This window comes from Pongo pygmaeus, chromosome 1, assembly GCF_028885625.2.
Source record: "Pongo pygmaeus isolate AG05252 chromosome 1, NHGRI_mPonPyg2-v2.0_pri, whole genome shotgun sequence".
NCBI lineage: Eukaryota > Metazoa > Chordata > Mammalia > Primates > Hominidae > Pongo > Pongo pygmaeus.
This window is the reverse complement of record NC_072373.2, coordinates 185112641-185133643: the sequence shown is the minus strand read 5'-3', so window position 1 is coordinate 185133643 and position 21003 is coordinate 185112641. Positions and strand designations below refer to the sequence as shown.

General features: G+C 42.5%; 1 protein-coding gene and 1 pseudogene across 3 annotated transcripts in view; both read right to left on the bottom strand.

Moving 5' to 3' along the window:
• TESK2 (testis associated actin remodelling kinase 2) overlaps positions 1–21003 on the bottom strand; it is a 149912-nt gene that overhangs the window by 14002 nt on the left and 114907 nt on the right. The window lies entirely within an intron of this gene.
• Positions 680–776, bottom strand: LOC129024266 (small nucleolar RNA U13; annotated as a pseudogene).

Below are 21003 nucleotides of genomic sequence, written 5' to 3'. Positions count from 1 at the left end.
CACCCTGGGCAAGTAACGGAGTGACTCCGTCTAAAAAAAAAAAAAAAAAAAAAAAAAACCCCGGGCGCGATGGCTCACACACCTGTAATCCCACCACTTTGGGAGGCCAAGGTGGGCAGATCACAAGGTCAGGAGATCGAGACCATCCTAGCTAACATGCTGAATCCCCATCTCTACTAAAAATACAAAAAATTAGCCAGGCGTGGTTGCAGGCGCCTGTAGTCCCAGCTACTCGGGAGGCTGAGGCAGGAGAATGGCGTGAACCCAGGAGGCGGAGCTTGCAGTGAGCCGAGATTGTACCACTGCACTCCAGCCTGGGCAACAGAGCGAGACTCCGTCTCAAAAAAAAAAAAATTAGCTGGGTGTGGTGGTGTGTGCCTATAGTCACAGCTACTCACAAGGTTGAGGTTGGGATGATCACTTGAACCTCAGGAGGTCAAGACTGTAGTGACCATGATTGTGCCACTAGATTCCAGCCTGGGCAACAGAGAGAGACCCAGTCTCAAAAAAAAAGTGAGTAAGTATATGTATTTATAAATAATAATAGCAGCTGTTATTTATATAGTATTTAAATTGTTTCAGGCACTGTTCTGAGAGTTTTGCATATATTATCTCATTTAATCTGCACAATAACCCTATAAGGTAGGTATAGTGTTACTTTTTGTCCTTTTCTTTTTCATGTCAGACAACGTGCAGACATTAATAAGGTTTGAGGGTAGTACACCTCACACATGCACATGAAAATCCAATCATCGTGCTATGGACTACAAAATGACTATATACTATGACTCTTATTTTAGAGAAGGCATTTAGAAATTAAGCAACTTGCTTAAAGTTATCCAGTTATTAAGTGGCAGAGACTGGCAGACTCTGCAGTCTGGCTCCAGAGTCCATACTCTTTACCACTATGTTGCATTGGAGAGTTAGAGACCACAGCATCTGAGTCAGAGAGCCTCATGCAGCACAGGAGCTCAGAAATGAATTTACTCAGGGGAGGGGGGAGGGATAGCATTGGGAGATATACCTAATGCTAGGTGACGAGTTAGTGGATGCAGCGCACCAGCATGGCACATGTATACATATGTAAGCCGCACATTGCGCACATGTACCCTAAAACCTAAAGTATAATAATAAATAAATAAATAAATAAAAAGAAATGAATTTACTCAAACCTTATATGATGTATTATCTCCCTCCTCCTCCCAAGGGAGAAAAAGAGGGAAATTCCTCTAAGCCTAAAATTTATATCTTAATACATATTTTTGGGTACTATTGAATTTACAAAGGACTAGGGAACTTAATGGGATAAGAGGAGAAATATCTGAATTCTAGCCCAATTCAGCCTCCTAATAGCCATTTAACTTGGACAAATCAACTAATAAGGCTATCCATCTTTCACTTTTCTCAACTATAAGTAGGCATGATAATCCCTGATTCACCTAATTTGCAGTGTTGTTATGAGAATCTAATAAAATATGTGAAAGTTGGCCAGGCGCCGTGGCTCACGCCTATAATCCCAGCACTTTGGGAGGCCAAGGCGGGCAGATCACCTAAGGTCAGGAGTTCAAGACTAGCCTGGCCAACATAGTGAAACCCCATCTCTACTAAAAATACAAAAATTAGCCAGACATGGTGGTGGGTACCTGTAATCCCAGCTACTCGGGAGGCTGAGGCACGAGAATCGCTTGAACCTTGGAGGCAGAGGTTGCGGTGGGCAGAGATCATATCACTGCACTCCAGCCTGGCAACAGGGTGAGACTCTGTCTCAAAAAAATAATAATACAATGAAATATGTGAAAGTGCTTCGAAAAAAATGTAAATATCATGTATTTTCTGATGTGGTAATAATACAAGCACCAAAAAGAACCAGTTGGGGGCAGCACCATGCAGCACTTCAGATCCTTGGAAGCGTCGGATCAGTTTTGGCAAGGCAGAAAGAATGACTAAAAATAAATCTTCTAACTTCTCAAAAGGGAAACTTGTTGATCTGCTTCATCCTGCTTGATAATCCATCTTTGAAAATCTTAAAATAAGGCATAATGACGGCATAAACACAGCGCCTTGCTCTCTTCATTCTAGTTGAATCTGCCCAAGGTTCACATTTGAGGTGCCCATTTGCTGAAAAGAAACTGAGCTTGTGAACTTCAGGGTTATAAGTGGGCAGTGAAGCTGACATCTAATCATGCAGGCAGATTTCTTTAGCTCTGAAAGTCAAAAGGTAGGCAGTGGTTCACTTCTTTAGCATGATGACAGTGTGATATGTCAGGCCTGTCTTCAGGAGCCACTCAGGTTTCCCAACTGAGTGCCAGGCAGAAGACACTATAATGAAAAGACTGTATGTGCACTCCCTATAGGCCAGGTGAGACCAGGACTCTTGGTTCTGGGAAACACTTGTTTACTCTGTTCAGCGATGTCTCTGAAGGCTCTGGAAATCCATATGCAAAGCCAGAGGGTGGAGAGCACAGGAAAAGGTGACAAAAGATGAGGAATCACACTGGGCTAATAGATTCTGGCTTCTCCAGGCAAAATGGAAAAAGCGCAAACCAAGGACCAGAGAGGGAAAACAAATGGAATTTACTTTTAAACCCATTTCTCTTGCCTGCCTTTGGTGAATACATTAGTTGGGCTGATAAGCCTGTAGGCCCTCAGAAACCACTTCTCAATGTTTCAAGACCTCTGCATGTATAAGAAAAGGAAATTTGAGATTTGTCAACAAGAAAGATTTCTTTCTTTCTTTTTTTTTTGAGACGGAGTCTCACTCTGTCCCTCAGGCTGGAGTGCAGGGGCGCCATCTCAGCTCACTGCAACCTCCGCCTCCCAGGTTCAAGTGATTCTCCAACCTCAGCTTCCCGAGTAGCTGGGATTACAGGCTCGTGTCACTACACCCAGCTAATTTTTGTATTTTTTTAGTAGAGACAGGGTTTTCCCATGTTGGCCAGGCTTGTCTCGAACTCCTGACCTCAGGTGATCCACCTGCCTCAGCCTCCCAAAGTGCTAGGATTACAGGTGTGAGCCACGCACCCAGCCGGAAGACTGCTACACAGTCTCTGTGCCCATTAGCTGGAATGTTCACTTCTCCATAAGCAACTCCCAGTGCAGACTCAGCTGGTGTGGCCTCTAAACAAATCCCTCTGCAGGAAGCAGAGACAAGAGCAACTGCATTAGCATGTTCAGCTTTCCCGGATGGGGATAACAGCTGCTTTGCTTTCATTTTCAGCTAGACTACTCCCTCGGTCAGCCCTATAAAACAACCCAAGGCATTGGTAACACATTTAATTAATACAGAAGTTTTAATATTTTTAATTGTTGTTATTTTAACCTTTCAATTTAGAAAACTATAATACAGCCCATAAAATGTGTTATAGGTACTTCAATACCTCTCAGTGGCTGTTACCTTTTTCTATACCAACTTTACCTATACCAAAACTTGCCTCACTTCCTCATGGTCTAATAAAATAACAGAATTTCTTCCATTTCATTTGTGTTTGATACTTGGTTTCATTAAATATATACAGCCTTTTCCTAGAAGGCACTCAATAACTTTTTAAAGTGTATTGGTAATTCAACTATATTATGTAAATAAACCTTTATTACTAAAATGCAAGAAATCATATGCCAACATCTTTTTTAAAATCACCAAAGGCACAGAGAAGTGGACACTCAGTTCTCCACTCAGGAATATCAATTCAGGTTATTTCTACAAACATTTATTGAGCACTCCTCCCCCTACTGCCACTTCCATATGACAGTAAGAACTTGTCTCTTGGCCAGGCACAGTGGCTCTCGCCTGTAATCCCAGCACTTTGAGAAGCTGATGTGGGAGGATCGCTTGAGGCCAGGAGCTCAAGACCAGCCTGGGCAACATAGCAAGACCCCCACTCAAAAAAAGATGGTAAATTATATGTTATATGTATTGTACCACGATAGAGAGTGTGTGTACAAGCATCCCCATAGTTCTTTAGTCCCTTCCACTATGTAAGGACACAGCAAAAAGACAGGCATTTATGAACCATGAAGTAGTCCCTCACCAAACACTGAATCTGCCTGTGCCTAGATCTTAGATTGCCCAGCCTCCAGAAGTGTGAGAAATAAATTTCTGTTGTTTATAAGCTACCCAGTCTATGATATGTTCTTATAGCAGCACAAATGGACTAAGACAACTGCCTAGGCTAAAGAGTATAGGTTCTTCCCACATATCCCTATAGGGGCTGGTAGGTACCAATTCAGGCACAGACAAGCACATAAACATATCCATACAGAGAATATTCTGGACTGGCTCTAGGGAATATGTGCCTCTCTCTGAGGTAAATGCACCCAGGACTCCAGTTCCCAATTCTTGCTGATTCTAGTCAGCTACAGTAGTTTCAACCAATTGTAACTATTCAGAACAATAAGACAAAATGGTAGCTTTAAAAAAATTTGAATTACCAACGTACTTATACCTGCAACCAAATAAGCTTATCTCTGAACAGTGGCTCAAAGGCATTCAGAAAAAGTCTGGAGAAAATATCAATTGTAAGAATTATTATTCCTTTTTGAAAAATCTACCCAACTGGCCAGGAGTTAGGGCACTTACCCAAGGAAGATAACTGTGCTGCCAACAGGTAGAACCCACTATCAATAACTTATCATTCTCACCCCTCCCTTAGGTTATTCCATTAGCTTTCTAACCTGTTTTCTTGCCCCCTTTTGCATCTTGAAAAGATTTAGCCCTCATTCCAATCCACTTTCCACAATATAGCCAAGACAATCTTTCTGAAATGCCAACCTGAAGCCACTGTCCTGTTAAAATTACTCAGTGATGCTCTATTACTTGTAGGATAAAACCCACAATCCTTAGAAAGGCACACAAAGCCTTTCACTCCTGCTTATAAAAGTCTGACTCCTGCTCACCTGCACATTTGTACACATTGCTGGTCCCTTTACCTGTAATATCCTTCCCCTTTCCCCACCTAGGCCTGGCTGATATTCACTCATTGTTGAGGATGTAATTCCATTTCATGGTAACCCATAGGCAGGGCTGGGGATAAGAAAGACAGTCTACGCAAAAGGAACACAAAGATAACAAAGCACAGAGATTAGTAATTATTCTTTTTTTTTTCTGTATAAGTAGGGGAGAAAGGATGAAGCTAAAAAGTTAAGATGGGCAGTATAATATAGTGGTGACTGCAGTTAGGCTGGCTAGGATTGAATCTCATCTCAGACTATAATAGTTGTAGAGCCCTGAGTTGGTTACTCAGTTGTTTAATACGCATCTATAAAATGGGAATAATAATAGTGCCTAACCCACAGAGTTGTTGTGAAGATTCAATAAGTTGATACATGTAAAATGCTAAGAATAATGTCAAGGAAAGTGCCCAATATGTCAGTTATGAGACTATTTCTATTATTATTATATTTGTTATTAGTGCAGAAGTTCTGGAATACCAAGATGAAGCATCTACAGTTAATTCGGCAGACCACAGGGGCCACTGAAGGTTTATAGGTAAAGGTATAATATGATCTAACGGGGGTTGAATTACATCCCCCCAAAAGATGCATGCAAGTCCTAAACCCTGGTAACTATAAATGCAACCTTATTTGGAAATAGGGTCTTTGCCGATGTAATCAAGTTAAGATGAGGTCATATTGGAGTAGGGCAGGCCCTTAATCCAATATGACTGGAATTCTTATAAAAAGAGGGGCAAGAGATACAGGCACACAGGGAAAATGTCATGTTAAGACAGAGGCAGAAATTGGACTGAGACATCTACAAGCCAAGGAATACCAAAAACCTACCAGAAGCTAGGAAAAGGCAAGAAGGATCTTCCCGTAGAGCCTTCAGAGAGAACAAGGCCCTACCAACACTTTGATTTTGGACTTCCAGCCTTCAGAACTCTGAGATAACAAGTTTCTGCTATGTCACCCACATTGTAGTGCTTTGCTATGGTAGCTCTAAGAAACTAATACATGACCCAAACTGCATTTTAGAAAGATCATTCTGGTAGCAGGATAGAGAAGGAATTAGAGGCAGTTTTGGAGGGTACTGCAACAGCCAGATGAGAGGTGACCAAACATCTAACTAACAGTGCTATTTATGGGCAGGCAAAAGTTGGCTATAGTCAGAATATAAAGCTTTTTAGCAACTGAGTGATAGATATGAGAAATAAGGAAAAAGAGTCAAAGACATCTCAGAGATTCCAAATTGAAAGGTTCAGACAGCAATGGAAAAAGATTTCAGAATCTTAAATGACTCGATGTGCCATCAGTAAGTCAGAAAGTCAGAAACCAGTATCAATGTCAAACAGCCAAATCAGTGGCTTGTCGGCACTCTACTCTTTGGAGGGGCTCTTTGCAGAAAAGGGTTTGGGCCCCGACCTAGTTTTCACTGTAGCCCAACAATGCTTTTGTGCTGGCCACCGTATGTTTGTTGGTAGGCTCCAAACACAAAGGCTAACCGACATCCCATCCTGCTGGCTTGGGTTAAGGAAGAAAAGAAAGCTTTGTTACTCCTCTGGGTAATTCCAGGACAGACATCCCAAGAGTGCCCTGTGGGAGGCTTGTGCTCCAAAGAAGCCTCCTGTTCTCAGCTTGAGAATCCACAGCCACTACAAGCGTACATCCGTATATCTGCCAAGGACTGAATCTGCCTACCACTCCAGGAGGTTCACCAGGGCCTGCCTGCCTGAAACAGTCAGTAGTAATGAGCTGACTCAAAAAGAAAAAGGGAACACTAATTCTAGCCACAGAGTAAAACATTCTTAATAACCCAAAATATATTTCAGAATATTTAAGTGTTTAACTCTTGGCCTTCATATATGCTTGCTGAATACCCTTCTTCATAGCTTTGCTAATTCTTATTCATCCTCCTTGTTTATTTATTTTCATTTTTATTATTATTATTATTATTTTTTTGAGACAAAGTTTCCCTCTTGTTGCCCAGGCTGGAGCGCAATGGCATGATCTCAGCTCACTGCAACCTCCTCCTCTTGCGTTCAAGTGATTCTCCTGCCTCTGCCTCCTGAGTAGCTGGGATTACAGGCGTGCACCACCACGCCTGGATTTTTTTTTTTTTTTTTGAGACAGTCTCACTCTGTCGCCTAGGCTGCAGTGCAGTAGCGCAATCTCAGCTCACTGCAACCTCTGCCTCCCAGGTTCAAGCAATTCTCCTGCCTCAGCCTCCTGAGTAGCTGGGATTACAGGTGTGTGCCACCGCACTCAGCCGAATTTTGTATTTTTAGTAGAGATGGGAGTTTCACCATGCTGGCCAGGCTGGTCTCAAACTCCTGACCTTGTGATCCGCCTGCCTCGACCTCCCAAAGTGCTGGGATTACAGGCATGAGCCACCACACTGAGCCTTATTTATTTATTTATTATTTATTTATTATTTTTTGAGACTGAATATCGCTCTGTCACCCAGGCTGGAGTGCAGTGGCATGATCCCGGCTCACTGCAACCTCCACCTCCAGGGTTTAAGCAATTCTCCTGCATCAGCCTCCTGAGTAACTGGGATTACAGGCACGGACCTCCACACCCGGCAAATTTTTGTTATTTTTAGCAGAGATGGAGTTTCAACATGTTGGCCAGCTGGTCTCAAACTCCTGACCTCAAGTGATCTGCCCGCTTCAGCCTCCCAAAGTATTGGGATTACAGGTGTGAGCCACCACAGCCAGCCACTTATTCATCCTTCTGAACTTGTGGAAGGCATTCCTTGATACTCCATCCCATTCTTTGTGCTAGGCTGGGCGCAGTAGCTCACACCTGTAATCCCAGTACTTTGGGAGGCTGAGGCAGGAGGACTGCTTGAGCCCAGGAGTTTGAGCCCATTCTTGGTGCCACTTTAGCATCCTGCACATGTTTCTACTATTGTTCATCACACTGTACTATAACATTTATGGCAGGAACTAGGTCCTGCTCAATTTTGTAAGCCCCTTTGTAAAACTCAGTGAAATTGTTGAACAAACAAATGCATAATTAAGTGCATTTAAATAAATGGAGATGGGTTTTAAGTTCCCTCTTTTATTGGAAGCCCCACCCCCCCAATTTAATCATTAAAATGTAATTTAAGATATAAAAGAGAAATGTGCTTTTAGAGGAACTTTCCAATAAATATCATGCAAAAACAAATATTTAATAATGCTGGCTGGGTGCAGAGGCTCATGCCTGTAATCCCAGCACTTTTGGAGGCCAAGGTGGGCAGATGGCTTGAGCTCATGAGTTCGAGACCAGCCTGGGTAACGTGGCAAAACCTTGTCTCTACAAAAAATACAAAAATTAGCTGGGCATAGTGGTGCATGCCTGTAGTCTCAGCTACTCAGGAGGCTGAGGTGGGAGGATGGCTTGAGCTGAGGAGGCAGAGGTTGCAGTGAGCCAACATTGCAACACCGCACCCCAGCCTGGGCATTAGAGCCAGACCTTGTCTCAAAAACATAAATAAAATAAAATTAAATTAAATAAAATTAAATGTTTAATAATGCCTATTCAGACAAAGAAAGGCTCAGGCAAAAGACTGAGTCTGATCTTCTACATTGAGGAGACCATGTTGATTAGTGTTATGTTCAAAAAAACCAATTCCCAAGTAATGCATACACAGCTGAAAGAAGGAAGTATTCCAGCTGCACCCTCCAAGTTTTCTACATCTCAGTAAACGGCATCGCCACCCACCTAGATACTGGGCATCATATGGTTCCTCATTCTCCTTTTTTTTTTTTTTGAGACAGAGTCTCTGTCGACTCCGGGTTCAAGCAATTCTCTTGCCTCAGTCTCCCAAGTAGCTGGGATTACAGGCATGTGCCACCATGCCTGGCTAATTGTTGTATTTTTAGTAGAGATAGGGTTTCACCATGTTGTCAGGTTGCTATCCAAATCCTGACCTCAGGTGATCCACCTGCCTCGGCCTCCCAAAGTGTAGGGATTACAGGCGTGAGCCACTGCATCTGGCCACAAAGCTTTTTTTTTTTTTTTTTGAGATGGAGTTTCTCTCTTGTTGCCCAGGCTGCAGTGCAATGGAGTGATGTTGGGTCACTGCAATCTCCGCCTCCCAGGTTCAAGCGATTCTCCTGCCTCAGCCTCCCGAGTAGCTGGGATTACAGGTGCCTCCTACCATGCCCGGCTAATTTTTTGTATTTTTAGTAGAGACGGGGTTTCACCATGTTGGCCAGGCTGGTCTCGAACTCCTGACCTCAGGTGATCTACCCACTTCAGCCTCTCAAAGTGCTGGGATTACAGGCATAAGCCACCATGCCCGGCAAAGCACTTTCATAGCTACCTCATTTGACCATTGTAATATCTTTTTTTTTTTTTTTTGAAATGGAGTTTCACTCTTGTTGCCCAGGCTGGAGTGCAACGGCACGATCTTGGCTCACTGCAACCTCCGCCTCCCAGGTTCAAATGATTCTCCTGCCTCAGCCTCCCGAGTAGCTGGGATTACAGGCGCCCGCCACCACGCCCGGCTAATTTTTTGTATATTTAATAGAGATGGGTTTCACCATGTTGGCCAGGCTGGTCTTGAACTCCTGACTTCAGGTGATCCACCCACCTTGGCCTCCCAAAGTGCTGGGATTACAGGCGCGAGCCACCACACCCGGCCTGACCATTGTAATATCTTGAAACATTCTTGTCATCTTTTCGTTTTTGTTTTTTGTGTGTGTTTTTTGTTTTTTTTGGTTTTCTTTTGTTTTGTTTTTGAGACGGAGTCCCGCTCCATTGCCCAGGCTGGGCTGCAGTGGCGCAATCTCAGCTCACTGCAACCTCCACCTCTGGGTTCAAGCAATTCTCCTGTCTCAGCCTCCCAAGTACCTGGGACTACAGGCGCCTGCCACCATGCCTGGCTAATTTTTGTATTTTTTAGTAGAGACGAGGTTTCACCTTATTGGTCAGGCTGGTCTCGAACTCCTGACATCAGGTGATCCACCCGCCTCGGCCTCCCAAAGTGCTGAGATTACAGGCGTGAGCCACCACACCCAGCTGGTTGTTTGTTTGTTTTTTGAGACAGAGTTTTGCTCTTGTTGCCCAGGTGTGAGCCACTGCACCCAGCTGGTTGTTTGTTTGTTTGTTTGTCTGTTTTTTGAGACGGAGTTTTGTTCTTGTTGCCCAGGCTGGAGTGCAATGGCGCCATCTTGGCTCACTGCAACCTCCACCTCCTGGGTTCAAGTAATTCCCCTGCCTCAGCCTCCCAAGAAGCTGGGATTACAGGCGTGCGCCACCATGCCTGGCTAATTTTTTTGTGTGTGTTTTTAGTAGAGATGGGGTTTCACCATGTTGGTCAGGCTGGTCTCAAACTCCTGACCTCAAGTGATCCACCTGCCTCAGCTTCCCGAAGTGCTGGGATTACGGGTATGAGCCACCAGGCTGGCCCAGAGAACTTAAATAACTTGCCTATGATTATTCAACTAGTAAATAATACAGCTTGGATTTGTATCCAAGCCTTGTGACCTAAAAGCCTGGGTTTCTTCTACCCTAGGAGTGTACACTTACGTAGGGAAGCTAAAGCAAAAAAAGCTTTAATAAATGAAAGAATGGGGCTGAGTGCAGTGGCTCACGCCTGTAATCCCAGCACTTTGGGAGGCCAAGGCAGGTGGATCACGAGGTCAAGAGTTTGAGACCAGCCTGGCCAACATTGTGAAACCCCATCTCTACTAAAAATACAACAAAATTAGCTGGGCGTGGTGGCGGGCGCCTGTAATCCCAGGAGGCTGAGGCAGGAGAATCACTTGAAACCAGAAGGCGGAGGTTGCAGTTAGCCGAGATTGCACCACTGCACTCCAGCCTGGGCAACAAAAGTGAAACTCCGTCTCTAAATAAACAAAGAAAGAAAAGAAAAGAAAAGAAAGAATGTGTAATAACAAAGGTACAAAAATTCTATATAGGAGAAGATGAATGGAGGGAAACATTATGACCAAATGAGTGGTGGCAGTGGAGGCGGGTAGAGAGGATGTGGCCAAGAAAAAGAATCAGGAAAGGTTTTATGGGGAAATAAGTGGACTCTGAGGCCAGGTCTTGAAGGGAAGATAATTTTTTTTTTGAGATAGAGTCTTGCTCTGTCACCCAGGCTGGAGTGCAGTGGTACGATCTCGGCTCACTGCAACCTCCACCTCCTGGGTTCAAGCAATTCTCCTGCCTCAGCCTCCCCAGTAGCTGGGATTAAAGGTGCGCACCATCACACCCAGCTAATTTTTGTATTTTTAGTAGAGATGGGGTTTCACCATGTTGGCCAGGCTTGTCTTGAACTCTTGACCTCATGATCCACCCCCCTCGACCTCCCAAAGTGCTGGGATTACAGGCATCAGCCACCGTGTCCAGCCAGAGAAGATGATTTCTATAGGACAGAGGGAAAGAGTATATTCTAGGTTGAAGAAACAATATGGATAAAGAGGCGGGAAAACACAGAACATGTTCAGTAAACAATAAGAAATCCAGTTTGCCTGAATTATAGAGTACTTGTTAAAGAAGAGGAGAACTAGGAGAAAAGTAGTATTATAGTAGGGCATAAAGGACTAGAATATCAGGCTGAGTTTATCCTGAATTCCATTTTTAAACTCTAGCTGTGAATCAAAATAATTTGTAGAACTTTATTTATTTATTTATTTTTAAATACAGATATCTGCATCTCACCTAAGACTTTAATCAATGAGGAAATCACTGAAGGTTTTTGAGCCAGGAAATGCCATTGATTGTTAATTTATTTATTCAATCAACAAATATGATAAGCAGCTACCATTTGTCAGGCACTGTGCTAGGAACCAATGGATGTCAATGTAAATAAAACAATCCTTGCCCTCAAGAAATTTATAATCTACACATACCAACAGTCAGTTGAAATCAATGATAAATTATATTGTGTTATGAGAGCACATAGGAGGGGTACCAAACTACTCTTAGAAGATCAGAAAAGGCTTCCCAGAGAAAATGAATTCTAAGCTGGGGCCTGAGGAATTGGTTGGGCCAGGGGGGATGAAGAGGTGTGTTCTGGGCAAAGAAAAAGTCTGGTGCAGAGCTGTAAAGGTGGAAAGGGTCATGTTCCATTTGTGGAAATGAAAGAGGTTCAGTACAGCTGAGACAGGAGTAGAGAGGCGAGAGAAGTGAAGAGTGAGGCCATAGAGATAAGCAGTAGCAAGATCAGTTTTGACTTTACCCTGAGGACAATGAGGAGCCACATAAGGGTTTTTTCAGGGAGAAACAAAGTTAGATGTGTATTCAAAAGTGGTACTGGCATAAAAACAGACATATAGACCAATGTAATGGAATAGAGAGCCCAGAAATAAACACCTACCAATTGGGAAAGGACAGTCTTTGCAACAAATGAGAAATGCAAATCAAACCACAATGAGATATCACCTCACATCCATTAAGATAGCTACTATCAAAAAACAAACCACAGAAAATAACAAGTATTGGTGAGGATGTGGAGAAACTGGAACCCTTATGCACCGTCAGTGAGATTGTAAAATGGTACAACTGCTACAGAAAAAAAAATATGGCAGTTCCTCAAAAAGTTAAAAATAGAACTACTATATGGTCCAGCAATCCTACTTCTGGGTATGTACCCAAAAGTCTGGAAAGTAAGGTTTCAAAGAGATATTTGCATACCCATGTTCATAGCATAATTTACACTAGCCAAGAGGTGAAAGCAACCCAAATGTTCATCAACCCACGAATGGATCAACAAAGTACGGTATATATATACAATAAAATATTTATGCAGCCATAAAAAGGAAGAAAATACTATCACATGCAACAACATGGATGAACCTTGTGGACATTATGCTAAGTGAAATAAGACAAATACCGTATGATTCCACTTATATGAGGTATCAAAAGTAGTCAAATTCACAGAAACTGAAAGTACAGGCTGGGTGTGGTGGCTCACGCCTGTAATCCCAGCACTTTAGGAGGCTGAGGTGGGCGAATTGCCTGAGCTCAGGAGTTCGAGACCAGCCTGGGCAACATGGTGAAACCCCATCTCTACAAAAAATACAAAAAAAAAAATTAGCTGGGCATGGTGATGCACGCCTGTAGTCCCAGCTACTTGGGAGGCTGAGGTGGGAGAATCGCTTGAGCCTGGGAGGTGGAGGTTGAAGGCAGCCAAGATTACACCACTGCACTCCAGCCTGGGTGACAGCGAGACCCTGTCTCAAAAGTAAAAAGAAAATAGAATGGTTGTTACCAAGAGCTGGGAAGAGGGAGAAATGAGGAGTTGTTTAATGGGCATAGAGTTTGTTTCAGAAGATGAAAAAGGCCAGCCATAGTGGCTCACTTCTATACTCCCAGCACTTTAGAACAAGGTGAGAGGATTGCTTGAGCCCAGGAGTTTGAGACCAGCCTGGGCAACATAGCGAGACCTCATATCTACAAAAAATAAAAAATTAGCCAGATGTGGTAGCACATGCCTGTAGTACCGCTACTCGAAAGGCTGAGACAGGAGAATCACTTGAGCTTGGGAGATCAAGGCTGCAGTAAGCCATGATCACCCCACTGCATTCCAGCCTGGGTGATGGAGTGAGACTCATCTTATTTTTGAAAAAATAACAATTAAAAAAAAAAAGATGAAAAAGATCTGGCAGCCAGGCACAGTGGCTCAAGCCTGTAATCCCAGCACTTTGGGAGGCCGAGGCAGGCAGATCACCTGAGCTCAGGAGTTCAAGACCAGTCTGTGCAACATGGTGAAACTCTGTTTCCACTAAAAATACAAAAAATTAGCCGGGTGTGGTGGTGCGTGCCTGTAATCCCAGCTACTCAAGAGGCTGCGGCAGGAGAATCGCTTGAACCCAGGAGGCAGAGGTTGCAGTGAGCCAAGATCGTGCCACTGCACTCCAGCCTGGGTGACAGAGCGAGACTGTCTCAAAAACAACAATAACAACAAAACAAGATCTGGCCTGGTACAGTAGCTACTGTCCCTATTACATGGGAGGCTAAGGCAGGAGGACTGCTTGAGCCCAAGAATTTGCAGCTGTAATGCACTATGAACTCCAGTCTGGGCAACAGAGCAAGACCCTGCTTCTTTCTTAAAAAAAAAAAGAAAAGAAGGCCAGGCACGGTGGTTCATGCCTGTAATCCCAGCACTTTGGGAGGCTGAGGCGGCGGGTGGATCATCTGGAGTTCGAGACCAGCCTCAACATGGAGAAACCCCGTCTCTACTAAAAATACAAAATTAGCTGGGCGTGGTGGTGCATGCCTGTAATCCCAGCTACTCCGGAGGCTAAGGCAGGAGAATTGCTTGAACCTGGGAGGCGGAGGTTGTGGTGAGCCGAGATCGCGCCATTGCACTCCAGCCTGGGCAACAAGAGTGAAACTCCGTCTCAAAAAAAAAAAAAAAAAGAAAAAAGAAAAGAAAAGAAAAAGGTCTGGAGATCTGTTGCACAACAATGTGAAAATACTTAATACTAACTACTGAACTATATACTTAAAAATGGCTAAGATGATTCAAAACAAACAAAAAAAGATTTGTATTTCAGGACCACTCCAGCTGGCAATATAGACTATAGATTTAAAGTGTGGAACAAGACTGACAGACAGACTAGTTAAAAGGTTATGGCAAGACATAATGATGGCAGAAGGAATGATGTAAGATAAATGATTCAAGAATAGTAAAGAGGTAAGATGAACAGGACATGGTGATTGGTAAGATTTGGAAAAGGGATAGATTAGGGATAAAGGAAAAGGAAACTATCATTTGTAGAAGAGCCATTCACTATATTAATACTTTTGCAAGTTATTAACTCATTTAACAAACATTTATTGAGCAGCTACTTGTGCCTAGTATTACAGAAGATTTTAGACAATCATTCTGCCACTATCATAGAACAGCTTCTCATTTTTTGAAGTTCACTAAACTAGCCCTTGACACAGTACCTGCTTAATAATTATTTGTTAAATAGGAAACAGACACAAGCAACTGCATTGAAATGAGCTAAAAAGAGCAAGTCAGGAAATAAATGCCTATGACTGACTATGGAAAACACTGATCTAAGAATTTATTATCTAAGCAAATAATGGTGACCAGGATAACAAGAAAAGACCACATAAAGAGAAAGAGAAAGTAAATACAGCAAGTGCAGACAGTGATTATGTATCAGGCACAGGGATGCAGAAATGCCCCTGAGTAGTAGCAATGTGTGAGAGGTATATTGGGAGACCCTCCTTCCATGGTCCTACTTGCTACAGATTCCAAAGTTGGAACAGCTCCCAGGAGCCAACATAGAACCAACTCCTGGGAATGATACCACTTATCAAGTTAGGAAAATTACACTTGGCAAATCTATTAGAAACACATCTAGCCTAAACTCAAAAAGAACTCTGTGAATTCAACTGTCACACTAGTTTAACAGTCATGAAGGGATTAGGAGAAAGATTAGCTAGAAATCCTCTGAAGAACTTTCTAAATCCTTCTGCTGTCCTCATACTACCAATGCTGTAAAAAGATTCATCAAATGGATGGCTGAAATGACCTTGAAAGAGGCAGATATCTTTGCAGCTAAGAGTTTAACTGTTAAAAGCTCAAGTGTTGGGAAGCAGTACTCATTTATCCATTTTCCATTTACCCAACAAATATTTATTGCATGCCTTTATGCTCCAGTTACTGACAATTCAACAGAGTGAACAATAGCCAAGCCCAAGGAGCTCAAAGTCTAGTAAGTACAGGATTATAGTCAGCCAAAACTTGATTTAAATCCTAGCTCAGCTATGAGACCTTAGCTAACTTAATCTCTTTCTGAGCCTCAGATTTGTCATCTGTAAAATGAGAAAAATATTACCTATTTCATAGGATTGCATGCTAATTAAATAATATATTGAGAGGGAGGAAAAAAAAAAGCTTAGCAGACCCTGGCACATAGAAAATATTTAGTATGAAAAATCACTCAATGACTTTTTTATTTTTGTTACTCAGGAGATAATACAGCAGTTGAAAAATGCCTCCTTCCAAATCAATGAAACACTCTCTAATGAAAATGTTGATAAACAGGATATGAACAAGGAAGGTATCACTCAGAGTACTCCTTCAGACACCAGTACTCTATGAAGATATCTCAACTCGAATGTCCAATAAATATCTCAAACTGAACCTATTCAAAAATGACCTCTTGATCATCTCCCATTATGTACCTCCTATAGTCTTCCCCATCTCCATTAATGGCAACTCTATTTTTTAGGTGTTCAGGCCAAAAACCTCAGAGTTATCCTTGACTTCTCTCATCCTCTCATACCCCACAGCCAATGCATCAGGAAAGCCTATTTGTTTGTTTTTCTTCTACTTTCAAAATGGATCCAGAATTCCCAGCTCCACTGCTATCATTCTGGTCCATTACCATCAACTCTTACCTTTTTTGCAGTCTTTATGTATTGCACAGACTTTATTGTAACAGTCTCTTAACTGGTTTTCCTGCTTTCACCCTTTCTCTTTTTTCAGTCATTCACCAAACAGTAGCCAGGATGATCCCATTAAAGAATAAGTCACAAAAACCTCCAAAGACTTCACAATTTATCCTGAGTAAAATCTAAAGTTCTTACAGCAGTATATATGAGACTCTGATCTAGCCAGTGTTTCCTCTCTGACCCCATCTACTACTGTTCTCTTCATGCTCTCCACTGCAGTCACATCACCTACCTTGGAGTTATTCAACCAAACCAGGCACACTTCTGCCTCCACGCCTTTGCACATACTATTCCAACTACCTAGAATACTTTGATATCCACACAGCTAGTTCCTTCACCATCTTAATTTTTTTTTTTTTTTTCTGTGAGCCACTGCACCCAGCCCACCTTCTTAAATTTTAGCCTCTTTTGTGAGGCCTTCCCTGTCTGCATGTTGAAAATTGTAAACCACCTAGCACTTAACATCATATATATTACAATTTGTCCCCTTGTTTAGTTTAACTCCTCTGCCCGCCCCCTGCTGATTAAAATATAAATTCCAGCTGGGTACAGTGGCTCATGCCTGTATTCCCAGTGCTTTGAGAGGCCAAGGTGGGAGGATCACTTGAGCCCAGGACCAGCCTGGGCAACATAGCAAGACTCATGTCACTACCAAAAATAAAAAATATAAAATAAAGTTAAACTTAAAAAAAATTAAAACGTGGGACAGGGATTTTTATTTGTTCATTATTGTATTCCCAGTACCTGGAATAGTGCCAGACATGGTAGGAGCCAAATAAATATCTTTTGGATGAATAAATGAGCCAAAAGCAAGCAAGCAAGTCAGAGAAAAACTGTTTTAAGGATAAAGTAAACTAAATAAACTCTTCTATTATTTGTGGGCTAGCTTGCCAACCTCAAATTCTTGTTTCTCAAATGTCACAGGGAGTTACTAAAAATAAGAACAGAAATGTACCACAGTTTGAGAGTTTTTTATTACTAAATGAGCAAAGCAAAAAAATTAAATAAAAATTACTTTTTCCAAAAGCAAAGTACATGTCAAACTGTATTTGTAGAAATATTTTTTGCACATAGAAGTTTAAGTGAAATAAACTTCTAATTATGAAAGGATTTGAGATGTGACATTTCTTTCTCTCTCTCTCTCTTTTTTTTTGAGACAGAGTCTCACTCTGTCACCCAGGATAGAGCATAGTGGTGTGATCTCGGCTTTGTAGCCTCTGCCACCAGGGTTGAAGCAATTCTCCTGCCTCAGCCTCTCAAGTAGCTGGGATTACAGGCCCCACCACCACCATGTCTGGCTAATTTTTTTTTTTTTTTTTTTTTAGTAGAGACAGGGTTTCACCATGTTGGCCAGGCTGGTCTTGTACTCCTGACCCCAAGTTATCCATCTGCCTTGGCCTCCCAAAGTGATAGGATTACAGGTATGAGCCACTGTGCCTGGCCTTCACACTATTTTTGATTTCCGGCTCTTTCCACTAGGGCTAATTCAGCTTTCTTAGAGCTGGGTCTACACTAGACCATCAACTACAAACACACACTAAGCATATACTATGGGCCCAGCCACACAGAGTATTATTATAAGCTCTATCTAGGAGACTTAGTTCCATTAGAGAACCTGGGATTTGACACAGCTTGGAGAGAAGAGAGATAAGGACATTCCTACTACTGGAAGGGACACCTAAAGCAAGAATGTATAGAAGAGAGCAAAAAGACCCATGTAACTAAAGAAGGGATTCATATTATCAAACGAGATTAGAGTTTAGAATATGAAACAGAATTTTTTAGACAGAAGCATCACATTATCAGGTGTGCTTGATGATTATTATTCAGATAGTAGTATGTCAAAATGAATTAAAGAGGTCAAGTGTGATAGCTCACACCTGTAATCCCAGCACTCTGGGAGGCCCAGGTGGGAGGATCCCTTAAGGTCAGGAGTTCGAGACCAGCCTGGGTGATATAGTGAGACTCCATCTCTACCAAAAATGTAAAAATTAGCTGGGTGTGGTGGCATGCACCTGTAGTTCCAGCTAATGGGGAGGCTGAGACAGGAGGACCATTTGAGCCCAAGGGTTTCAGGCTGCAGTGAGCTATGATGGTGCCACTGTATTCCATCTTAGGTGACAGAGCAGCAAGACCTTGTCTCTTAAGAAAAAAAAAAAAAAGTATTTGTAGGAATTGAGGCATGGAATAATATTATGGCTTTGGAATGAAGAGAAAGAAAAATAATCAGAAAGATACCACAAAGAAGAAAATAGGAAAAGACTGGGGACTGATTAAATTCAAGTGATGAGAAAAAATCAAAACTAACACCAAAGAACAAAGGATTCTAATAAGAGAACAAGGATTTTTTTTTTTTTTTTTTTTTTTTTTAAGACAGAGTCTCGCTCTGTTCACCAGGCTGGAGTGCAGTGGCACGATCTTGGCTCACTGCAACCTCTGCCTCCCAGGCTCAAGTGATTCTCCTGCCTTAGCCTCCTCAGTAGCTGGGATTACAAGCATGTGCCACCACGCCCAGCTAATTTTTGTATTTTTAGTAGAGACAGGGTTTCACCATGTTGGCCAGGCTGGTCTCGAACTCCTGACCTCAGTTAATCCACCCACCTTGGCCTCCCAAAGTGCTGGGATTACAGGTGTGAGCCACCATGCCCAGCCAAGAACAAGGATTCTAATAATGATAAGGGCCGGGCACAGTGGCCCACCCCTGTAATTCCAACACTTTGGGAGGCCGAGGTGGGCGGATCATGAGGTCAGGAGTTTGAGACCAGCATGGCCAATAGGGTGAAACCCTGTCTCTACTAAAAATACAAAAATTAGCTGGGTGTGGTGGTGTACGCCTGTAGTCCCAGCCACTTGGGAGGCTAAGGCAGGAGAATCGCTTGAACCCAGGAGGTGGAGGTTTCAGTGAGCTGAGATGGTGCCACTGCACTCCAGCCTGGGTGACAGAGCAAGACTCTGTCTCAAAAAATAAAGAAATGAAATGATAAGGTTGGAATGGATGGCCAGTTTGGGGAAGGTAACCAAGCTAAGCTGTACTGCAAACACTAGCAAAATAACTGAGTGGAAAAAAAGAATATGAACTATAATGAGTAACAACTATTAATATACAGAGAGATCTGAGAGTTAACAGCATGGGATAACAGATTTTTAAAAAACAGTTTCTAAGGAAGGGCACAGTAAGAATTTTCTCACTATCCCAGCCATTAACCATTGAGTTCATGAAAGACACTACGGTGAACTAAAGATGGTCATTGACAGATGGCCTTAGTGACTTGCTTGACCAATAAAATGCAGCTTAAGGGACACTCTGGAACTTGCAAGGCTAGGTCATAAAAGGCTTGCAGCTTCCACTTGAGTGGTTTGTACCAGTCTAACTATCCTGAGATCACCATGCTGTGGGAAGCCTAAGCCATATGGAGATGATCTAAAGAATGAGACACCATGTGGAAAAAGAGAAGAACCAAGGAGTACCATGGCACCAGATATGCAAATGAAGAAGCCATCTTGGAAATGGATTTGCCAGTTCAGTCTCTCTAGCTGACACATATGGATCAAAGATCCAGCAAAGCCCTTCTGCATACCCGACCTACAAAATCACAAGCAAACTAAAATTAAAAAGCCACTAAGTTTTGGGGTAGTTTGTTATGTAACAATAGATCATGGGAGCAGATGTCTTTTTATCCTAAACCCAGAGCCTAGCAAAGTACCTAGCCCATAGTAGATTCACTCAAAGTGGTGTGTATCAAGTGAATCTCTACCTTCCCGTGTATTTTCTAATTTACATCTTTGTCATTTCCCCCTCACTTGTCCTTTTAGGGAAATCTGACTCACAGATGCAATCACTGTTAGTACCTCTGGTGTGTCTCTTAACTACCATGTGGTGGTTAACAGCTGCCAGTCCCAAACTTGAAAGATAGGTATGTCTTTGCTGCCAAAGTTAACCCAAGGCAGGGCACCAAGCAACTTCGCATCTTTATCATGGTAAATAAGGATAGGAAAATATTCTGTACTAAAACACGCAAAAAAATAAGAAGCAGGCACAACTAATAACAATATCACATATCACAGCACACCAAAAAAACTGGAATCAGGGTCTGCCTTGCTCATTTTTCCTTTCTTTGAGATGGGGTCTCACTTTGTTGCGCAGGCTGGGGTGCAGTGGCAGAATCCTAGCTCATTGAAGCCTTGCCCTCCTGGGCTCAAGCAATCCTCCTGCCTCAGCAGGAGTAGTTGGGACTACAGGCACAAACTATCATGCCTGGCTAATTTTTAAATTTTTTGTAGAGATAAGGTCTCACTATGTTGCCTAGACTGGTCTTGAGCTCCTGGCCTCATATAATCCTCCCACCTCAACCTCCCAAAGTGCTGGGGTCACAGGTGTGAGCCACTGGACATGGCCTTGTCTTGCTGATTTTTATAAATAATGCATGAGTTTGGTCACTGAACCCATGGAGTTTCATTGTAAGCTGTCTGATTATATAAGGCTTCTTATAAGTCTGACAAAACCAACTCAGAAGCAATACATATCAACCCACATAAACAAGAAATTTCCAAAGTCACTAATACTCTTTAATAAAGAAAGAAGATGTATGGTTGGGTGGGAATAGGGAGTGACAGGAGGATCAGGGCTATGTGAATAAAAAACTCTCTGCAATA